This window comes from Mytilus edulis, chromosome 10, assembly GCF_963676685.1.
Source record: "Mytilus edulis chromosome 10, xbMytEdul2.2, whole genome shotgun sequence".
In the NCBI taxonomy this organism is placed as follows: domain Eukaryota; kingdom Metazoa; phylum Mollusca; class Bivalvia; order Mytilida; family Mytilidae; genus Mytilus; species Mytilus edulis.
The window spans coordinates 32,701,782-32,709,533 of NC_092353.1; the positions used below are offsets into that span (position 1 = coordinate 32,701,782).

At 31.6% G+C, this 7,752-nt stretch overlaps 1 long non-coding RNA gene across 2 annotated transcripts; it reads left to right on the top strand.

Annotated features, from left to right (window-relative positions):
• The first annotated feature begins 1,751 nt into the window (after window positions 1-1,751).
• LOC139490938 (uncharacterized) lies at window positions 1,752-6,331 on the top strand. Of its 2 annotated transcripts, none has more exons than XR_011656439.1 (7): window positions 1,752-2,139; window positions 2,492-2,569; window positions 3,134-3,224; window positions 3,797-3,874; window positions 4,439-5,218; window positions 5,571-5,648; window positions 6,213-6,331. It is a non-coding gene; the product is annotated as an uncharacterized lncRNA (long non-coding RNA). The 2 variants fall into 2 exon arrangements; XR_011656440.1 differs by having other exon boundaries at window positions 4,439-4,529.
• The last annotated feature ends 1,421 nt before the right edge of the window (window positions 6,332-7,752 follow it).

The window sequence follows — 7,752 nt, forward strand, 5'->3', positions numbered from 1 at the left end:
ATCATCATGAATTACTGTGGTTGTCCAAAATTACGCTCTCATTTAGTATCAATTCACAAATGACATCTTTTCGCGCTCTTAATATAAATCTTTATATGTTAGATAGGTCGTGTAATCATACCGATTGTTAACTACTCCTGGTTGTGACATTTCGACAGAATGTTTTTTTTAAATGCTTATGATGCATACATAGGCTCTCAATGCACCAGGTGTTGTTCATTTTTGGAATTCATGCAATTTGATTATTCTTATTGAATTTATGATATTTGAACATCGATAATATAATGTTTCCTCTAATTATAAATATATATTGACATTAGTGGTGACGCTTTATATATTTGAAGGGGTATTGGTGGCCGAGTGGTAAAGTAGTAGAACAGCTGTATTATTAGCCTGTTGAGATTGTCAGTTTTAATCCTGTTAGGGGCGGTGTACTCGACATGAGTCATCATAATCACTTTGTCTATTGAAGGTCGGCTATTCTCTCCAGTTTGCAACTCCAATAAAAACTGACCGACACAAAATAACACAATAGTGCTTAAATAGCACCAAACACCAATCAATCAATCAATCAACTACTAAATATTCGGTAGTTTTTGATCTCTGTTAGCTTTGAATACAACATTTAGGAAACGGTATTTTCACCTCAAGATGTCTTGTTGGTATAATATAAGTTACTTTCTAATATAATATTTTCAACACCTCAAAATGTGTTCATACTTTTCAAAAAGCAAATATAAATGTTTGTTGTATATTTTTTCTTGTTGTTGTTACATGATATAAGTATGTTTGAACCATAAATCAATGTAAGATGAGTAATAAGAAGCTCCGAAAAAAATATTAAAACCATCTCAAATTCGCAAGACAATTAGAAGCAGAAATTATTATAAGAAATTTCACCATCATAAAATATGAATAATAAAGTGATAGTAAATATACGAAAAAAGTAGGAGAGAAAACGTAAGCAAGTTGCAAGACAAATAAGACCATGGCTTTTAAAATACATAAAAAGATAGGACAAACGCGTACACGACATTAATATGATGTCAGAACTACAATGCCATAACTAAGATGAGAGAAACACGATCAATATAATACCAGAATGAAAGCAGGCGCTTTACAATTGTATACAGTTGTTGACATCTGCCGCGTTGTCGTAAAAATATAATATCCGGTCATAAGTTGCATTTGATGATGTTCCGAATGAAAGTTCAAGGAGATCGTTTTAGCTACGAAGAATATTATAATTAAAGCATATCTTTTACACTCGATAGCCTTTTATCTGTACATTATAAAATAATATACAAATCGGTATTAGATTGGAAAAAAGTAATAGTTAATATCAGGAGAGTCTTCAATGTATTTTGATTTCATTCTTTATTACTTTTATCGGTGTAAAATACCGTTATACAATAAGATCGCAGATGGCAACAGAGAGTACGCGTCGTTTGCAATGGTGATACGATATTCTTACACAGCAAGTTTTGCTCAGCTTCCCCTTCAATAAAAATCAACTATATCACCATTCCCTGTTAAGGACAAGACAGGATCACCAACGGATAAATTATCCCAAAGTGTTGAGATTATGCATTTCGACGCTGATAAGTTCAAAAAGAGGTCAAGTCCTTCTAATTAGGTATCTTTATGTTAAAATCAGATGCTTTGACAGAGTATGAAATCCTACTACTACAACCATGTAATTAGAAAGAGTAAGTTTCACATGTTCTATTGTCAAATTTATAGTATGCATTTAGGTGTAATACCACCAAATCATGATACGCCACATCCGGTTGCATACGAAAGTAGGTCTAAAAAAATATTCCCTTGAATTTGACAGTTGTAGAAAATTAACCCTGCATTTCAATGCACTTAAATTTTTCTGAGTCATAAACATGTATGTTGGGTGTCTGAAAGCATCATTCTTTTTTTATTTGATGGTCTTATAAAATATTTTGGAAAGTTAAGGTTACATAGTTGCCAAAGCAGGTAACCAGTAAATAACCTGGTAAAAATGTGATTGTTTACTTCCGGTGCAGGTTACTTTCTTATATGCAATGAAATGTAGTGTGAAATTTTCACTGTAGCACTGGAAAGGATTAAACTTTATTCATGCAAAGTATTTCTTTGGTTGAAATAAAGGTAAATTCTGTACATTTTTTTTAAAAGTACCAATTTAACAAAGACTAATAGGGAAAAATCAATGGTGGTATTACACCTATTTAGGGAAACTACATGTGCACTCGTGACCTTATTGTACTTTCATTTTTAAAAGTTATTAATAAACCAGTTCATACATTGTAAACATGGACTATTCGGAATGGATTGAGACACAGAAAGCACGTTTGAGGTAAAATTGCCTTGAAATGGGGGTTTACGGGTGTTTTCTAAGTCAAATGGGTGGACAGACAAAGCTGTATTTAGTTTACTGTGTTAAATTTTAAATAATACCCTAACAGTTTTGTTTATACAACATGTGAATTTTTTATTTCAGTGTTCACATGTTCTGAAGAGCATTCTGTTGAAAAATCTTATATGTGAATTGGTCTGCAGATGACACTTCAGCATTAAAGTAAGTATCAACTATCATCATGTTTTTTGTGTTTTTTTTGGCCGCAAAAGTTTACAATTTGCCATTGTGCCATCTACATTTTGCACAGACAATAAATCATCTAAACACTTATTTGCCCTGGATTTATACACATCAGAATCCAGTCTCACATACTTAAACTTTATAATTCTTACCAATTATTTTTTGCACCAGCATTCCAAGGGACATAACCCTTTTTAAAAACATTTTGAGGTATTTTTTATTACTCTTTCTCCCCATTTTCTAATGTAAAATACAAGAAAGTGGACACTTTGTGTAAATCTATTAGAAATATACTGTTATGAGTAAATAAAAAGACTTTGATACCAGTAACAATAAATGGTTGACTGAAAGGGAACCGTTATTTGTCACACTAGGCGAACAGACTAAAAACTCGAGTTACACATAAGGGCTTCTAGAAACTTCCGTGTAGACTGTTAACATTTATAGAGACAGTTCTTTCAGCTAAAACACTTTAATTATTGATTTAACATTACATTTATATCATTTTTGTGGGGAAATAATCACATTTGTTTTATTTTTTAGACAAAAGATATCAAGTTTTGATGAAAAAGGAAGGAAGGAGGAAAAATGGACCAAAACAGACCAAAACAGACCTTCAAATGAACTCTAAAAGGTGCAATAAAATTGTTTATCATCTAAAAGTTGTCTTTTGTATTCTATTTAATTGTTTGAATGCATAGATCATGAGTTTTTGATCAGATATTAGTCAACACTGCATTTTATAATGATACACTGAAATTTGGATTTGTCGTAGAAATAAGACTGAAATTGCCGTAGGATATGGCCTTACATTATAGTGATTTTCTCTGAAACTATAGATCTGACTGAGACAAAACTTGGCAGTTATGCTTGAAATAACTTGCAATTGGAGGGAAAAAAATTACATTAAGTTTATTTGACATTTAGGTGTTCTTTAGGGAAACTACATGTGCACTCGTGACCTTATTGTACTTTCATTTTTAAAAGTTATTAATAAACCAGTTCATACATTGTAAACATGGACTATTCGGAATGGATTGAGACACAGAAAGCACGTTTGAGGTAAAATTGCCTTGAAATGGGGGTTTACGGGTGTTTTCTAAGTCAAATGGGTGGACAGACAAAGCTGTATTTAGTTTACTGTGTTAAATTTTAAATAATACCCTAACAGTTTTGTTTATACAACATGTGAATTTTTTATTTCAGTGTTCACATGTTCTGAAGAGCATTCTGTTGAAAAATCTTATATGTGAATTGGTCTGCAGATGACACTTCAGCATTAAAGTAAGTATCAACTATCATCATGTTTTTTGTGTTTTTTTTGGCCGCAAAAGTTTACAATTTGCCATTGTGCCATCTACATTTTGCACAGACAATAAATCATCTAAACACTTATTTGCCCTGGATTTATACACATCAGAATCCAGTCTCACATACTTAAACTTTATAATTCTTACCAATTATTTTTTGCACCAGCATTCCAAGGGACATAACCCTTTTTAAAAACATTTTGAGGTATTTTTTATTACTCTTTCTCCCCATTTTCTAATGTAAAATACAAGAAAGTGGACACTTTGTGTAAATCTATTAGAAATATACTGTTATGAGTAAATAAAAAGACTTTGATACCAGTAACAATAAATGGTTGACTGAAAGGGAACCGTTATTTGTCACACTAGGCGAACAGACTAAAAACTCGAGTTACACATAAGGGCTTCTAGAAACTTCCGTGTAGACTGTTAACATTTATAGAGACAGTTCTTTCAGCTAAAACACTTTAATTATTGATTTAACATTACATTTATATCATTTTTGTGGGGAAATAATCACATTTGTTTTATTTTTTAGACAAAAGATATCAAGTTTTGATGAAAAAGGAAGGAAGGAGGAAAAATGGACCAAAACAGACCAAAACAGACCTTCAAATGAACTCTAAAAGGTGCAATAAAATTGTTTATCATCTAAAAGTTGTCTTTTGTATTCTATTTAATTGTTTGAATGCATAGATCATGAGTTTTTGATCAGATATTAGTCAACACTGCATTTTATAATGATACACTGAAATTTGGATTTGTCGTAGAAATAAGACTGAAATTGCCGTAGGATATGGCCTTACATTATAGTGATTTTCTCTGAAACTATAGATCTGACTGAGACAAAACTTGGCAGTTATGCTTGAAATAACTTGCAATTGGAGGGAAAAAAATTACATTAAGTTTATTTGACATTTAGGTGTTCTTTAGGTGTAATACCACCAAATCATGATACGCCACATCCGGTTGCATACGAAAGTAGGTCTAAAAAAATATTCCCTTGAATTTGACAGTTGTAGAAAATTAACCCTGCATTTCAATGCACTTAAATTTTTCTGAGTCATAAACATGTATGTTGGGTGTCTGAAAGCATCATTCTTTTTTTATTTGATGGTCTTATAAAATATTTTGGAAAGTTAAGGTTACATAGTTGCCAAAGCAGGTAACCAGTAAATAACCTGGTAAAAATGTGATTGTTTACTTCCGGTGCAGGTTACTTTCTTATATGCAATGAAATGTAGTGTGAAATTTTCACTGTAGCACTGGAAAGGATTAAACTTTATTCATGCAAAGTATTTCTTTGGTTGAAATAAAGGTAAATTCTGTACATTTTTTTTAAAAGTACCAATTTAACAAAGACTAATAGGGAAAAATCAATGGTGGTATTACACCTATTTAGGGAAACTACATGTGCACTCGTGACCTTATTGTACTTTCATTTTTAAAAGTTATTAATAAACCAGTTCATACATTGTAAACATGGACTATTCGGAATGGATTGAGACACAGAAAGCACGTTTGAGGTAAAATTGCCTTGAAATGGGGGTTTACGGGTGTTTTCTAAGTCAAATGGGTGGACAGACAAAGCTGTATTTAGTTTACTGTGTTAAATTTTAAATAATACCCTAACAGTTTTGTTTATACAACATGTGAATTTTTTATTTCAGTGTTCACATGTTCTGAAGAGCATTCTGTTGAAAAATCTTATATGTGAATTGGTCTGCAGATGACACTTCAGCATTAAAGTAAGTATCAACTATCATCATGTTTTTTGTGTTTTTTTTGGCCGCAAAAGTTTACAATTTGCCATTGTGCCATCTACATTTTGCACAGACAATAAATCATCTAAACACTTATTTGCCCTGGATTTATACACATCAGAATCCAGTCTCACATACTTAAACTTTATAATTCTTACCAATTATTTTTTGCACCAGCATTCCAAGGGACATAACCCTTTTTAAAAACATTTTGAGGTATTTTTTATTACTCTTTCTCCCCATTTTCTAATGTAAAATACAAGAAAGTGGACACTTTGTGTAAATCTATTAGAAATATACTGTTATGAGTAAATAAAAAGACTTTGATACCAGTAACAATAAATGGTTGACTGAAAGGGAACCGTTATTTGTCACACTAGGCGAACAGACTAAAAACTCGAGTTACACATAAGGGCTTCTAGAAACTTCCGTGTAGACTGTTAACATTTATAGAGACAGTTCTTTCAGCTAAAACACTTTAATTATTGATTTAACATTACATTTATATCATTTTTGTGGGGAAATAATCACATTTGTTTTATTTTTTAGACAAAAGATATCAAGTTTTGATGAAAAAGGAAGGAAGGAGGAAAAATGGACCAAAACAGACCAAAACAGACCTTCAAATGAACTCTAAAAGGTGCAATAAAATTGTTTATCATCTAAAAGTTGTCTTTTGTATTCTATTTAATTGTTTGAATGCATAGATCATGAGTTTTTGATCAGATATTAGTCAACACTGCATTTTATAATGATACACTGAAATTTGGATTTGTCGTAGAAATAAGACTGAAATTGCCGTAGGATATGGCCTTACATTATAGTGATTTTCTCTGAAACTATAGATCTGACTGAGACAAAACTTGGCAGTTATGCTTGAAATAACTTGCAATTGGAGGGAAAAAAATTACATTAAGTTTATTTGACATTTAGGTGTTCTTTAGGTGTAATACCACCAAATCATGATACGCCACATCCGGTTGCATACGAAAGTAGGTCTAAAAAAATATTCCCTTGAATTTGACAGTTGTAGAAAATTAACCCTGCATTTCAATGCACTTAAATTTTTCTGAGTCATAAACATGTATGTTGGGTGTCTGAAAGCATCATTCTTTTTTTATTTGATGGTCTTATAAAATATTTTGGAAAGTTAAGGTTACATAGTTGCCAAAGCAGGTAACCAGTAAATAACCTGGTAAAAATGTGATTGTTTACTTCCGGTGCAGGTTACTTTCTTATATGCAATGAAATGTAGTGTGAAATTTTCACTGTAGCACTGGAAAGGATTAAACTTTATTCATGCAAAGTATTTCTTTGGTTGAAATAAAGGTAAATTCTGTACATTTTTTTTAAAAGTACCAATTTAACAAAGACTAATAGGGAAAAATCAATGGTGGTATTACACCTTTAACCCAGGACATTTCAGGTACAGTAAATCTCAGTGTATGACATCAGAACATATGATGCATATGGTGGACATAAAAAGACCTACATTTAGGTAATGATTAATCCGATACATGTACTATGAATTCGAAAGAAATTATATCAAGTTATTATCAACTATGTACGCTTATTGTAAAGTTCACCTGAAAAGCTAACCAAACCTTTAAACAGACTTATTTAGAAGGGATATAGTTACGATACTGTTGTCAGATATAATTAAAGATGGCCTATTTTGGCTTTAATATTGATGCACTTATAGGGTCATAGCATCAGAAACACACACATTTATTCTAAATCCAGTTGATGGCATGATAAGGGTTATGTTCTTCTTATATATTTTAATGATGGTATAATACTAAACGAAAAGGACTGTGCTTGATATTCATATGATGAAGACATCATCTTTCAATCAGTTTAATTGATTTTAATTAAGGTTTGGAGATTGCATATCAGTAACTGCTAGAAGTCCTTTGTTAATGTATGTATCATTGTCATTTTGCTTAGTTTCCTTTGTTATATATTCTGAAATCGAACTTAGACTTCTTTTAATCCGAGTTAAACTATGCGTATTGCTGTGCGGTTTTTTATTCTACATTGGCTAGAGGTAAAGGTCTGAAATCTCACAAAACATGTTTAACCCTGCCGC